General features: G+C 39.3%; 1 long non-coding RNA gene across 1 annotated transcript; it reads right to left on the bottom strand.

The window, feature by feature from the left end:
* Window positions 1–223: 223 nt before the first annotated feature.
* LOC137472623 (uncharacterized) lies at window positions 224–2,118 on the bottom strand. Its single transcript, XR_010998315.1, has 2 exons — window positions 1,919–2,118; window positions 224–591 (listed from the first exon to the last, which is right to left on the bottom strand). It is a non-coding gene; the product is annotated as an uncharacterized lncRNA (long non-coding RNA).
* Window positions 2,119–2,563: the final 445 nt, after the last annotated feature.

The raw sequence follows: 2,563 nt of genomic DNA, 5'->3' as shown, positions 1-2,563 counted from the left end.
TGCTTAGGAAACAAGGTTTCTAGTGACAATGACCTTAAAGAAATTAATCATTTATTTGATATCTGATGTAGTAAAATTCCTTTATAAAGAAAGAAGTAACTTTGCCCTCCTTGTTTTTCTTCACCTCCTTTGCTTAACATTTCAGAAGGGAAAAAAAAAAAAAAAAACTCAGCTGGAGACGAGGGGGCAACACTACAAGAAAACTATGATGAAGAGCAGCCTCAGAAGATGGCCTGTGAGATAGAAAGCCACTAGTTTTGAACAGCTCTGGTCACTTGTAGTCACACAAGAAAGAAGAAAGGAAGAATTTATCAAGCCGACACTGTCTCCCTGCCCCAAGTGCAGAGACCCATCATTTTCTGTCTCTTGGCTAGTCTTTGTAATAAATATAGGCTTGCTGTGTAATGAAAACCATCTGAGTGTTTCTCAAGGTACAGATGCTTTCTTTTCTTCTGATTCCAGCTAAGATTGTTCTTACTCTTCATAATCTCTCACAGCTGCCAAAAATCCATCTTATCGTTGCATGAGGTGAAGTTTCCATTAACAGCTATTATGGTAGCAGAGGTCAGGCGACCAGTGTCAAATGAGCTGCTAAAGAGAAACACTGTGCTAGAAAATCCTGTACTAGGGAAGAAAACCTCAGCTGAGGTGTGTTTTATTATTAATCTGAACCGTTGTTATCTGCAGACGTGGCTGGGCTGTGCTGCTGACAGACCAGTTTCTGATGTCCGGGAACAAGACAGGGAAATTTGGGGTGTGGATGAAGTGGGAATACACATCCGCTTGGCTGGATGAAGAGGAATTTTAATAGTTTTGATGATGTTCAATCTGTCAGCCAACCAGACTGGCTGCGCCTTAGGCTGAAGGGCTCCAATGAAGGAAGCTTTGGCCATAAACATCACTTGCACACATACACTTCAGCACTCACGTTGTTGCAGGTGTGGTTCCTGACTCCCAGTCATGGCTGGGGAATAAAATAAAAGCAATAATGATAATAGCCCTTAGTTTCCAATCACCTAATGGAAAATAAGAAGTTTTCCTCAAAAATAAACAGCTCCATCTCAAACACTTTCTCTTTGAAAAGACCTTCCTCTAGTTAAAGCATCTGGATTGAACACATTATTTGTTGATAGCAATTAACAATATTTTAATGCCCTTCTAGTATGATAGTATATTTTGGAATTATCTACCTGAAAAACATATTGCCTGGAAGACATTTTGAATAGGAACACCCTGAATGTGTCTTTATAACTCTCTCTCTACAAGATAAGTACACCAAAGCTATAATCATACGGGTGGACACACTTTGCAGTGCCAACTGTTAATTGTCAGTGTGCTACACAGTGAACAAAGACAGAAGTTGGCAAATAAAAAAACAAGTTTCAATAGATTTCGGAATTGTTTTGCAAACTCCCTTTATTTTAAAATAATTAAATGCACAGTTATTTGGAAAAGCCTCACCAAAATATTAACTACCTCAATGTATTTTAAAAATCGCTTTTGACAATTCAAAATATAAAGGAATAAAATATTTTCAGAAAATGCTGGCTATTTTTCAAAGAATCACATTTTTCTTTCTACAATACCTCAATATTGAAAGCCCTAAATTTTAAATACAGACTCTACCAAAAATGCCACAACTGTCAGACACCAACATTATTGCAATATCTCAGCAACATCCTGCTGAGACATGGCCACCCTTCCTCTTCCAAAAAGCCATCTTGTAAATTTATGTGTCAGGTTGTGGGGAGAATTAGACTTCTTTTGCCAGCCAGCAGCATTTTTGTGTGGCATAGAAAAACCATTTCCCACACAGAGGTGTGAAGACCCTGCACTGCATTTAGTCCTGTGTTTTGCAGCTTAAAAAAAAATCCTTGCTCTAATTAAATCATTACAAAGTTCTTACAAAATTGCTCACAGCAAACCCCATTGCTGCAGCACACATGGCAGTCGAGAGAGTTACAACACACAGAGTATCACCATAGAATTCCAGAAGGCTTCAACCCACACAGAGTTACACCACACCACTTCAGAAAGCTGCAAGCATCTGCCCTTCTTGCCCTTCAGCCCAGCCTTTCATACCCTCATGTTGATGCACTGCACCTGAGTGCCCTCAGTTCCCTTTGGTCGTTGGTCAGTGCACCTGGGCACTCATTACCTCAATGCTGGTCACCCACTTGTCACAGCTATAGCCCATTAGCCACTCCCAATTACCACAAATTGTACCAAGGTTCAGTCAGAGACAGCATCTGAGCAATATCTATATCTTAAAACAGCTGACAGAAATAAACCAGCAATTAATCGTGACATACAGCTGGCAAAGTCCAACAGATGTCTTCAAGACCAGATAAAACCATCTAGATTACAATCCACATGAAAACTACCATGTCTCCTACTAAACCATAAAATGGATACATCTGCCTGAGGGGAAAAAAAAAATCTATAGTGCAGTTAAAACATTTCTTCCTTTTGTCTTATTTACCTAATCTAAATGGGAGAAAAAAAACCCCAAAACTCTGTTTTACAATTAAGACTGTCATGTGGACATGGCAAAGAAAGCCAC

The sequence above is a fragment of the Anomalospiza imberbis genome, chromosome 4 (assembly GCF_031753505.1).
Source record: "Anomalospiza imberbis isolate Cuckoo-Finch-1a 21T00152 chromosome 4, ASM3175350v1, whole genome shotgun sequence".
NCBI lineage: Eukaryota > Metazoa > Chordata > Aves > Passeriformes > Viduidae > Anomalospiza > Anomalospiza imberbis.
Note: the sequence above shows the minus strand (reverse complement) of the source record. Positions and strands in the feature narration are given on the sequence as shown.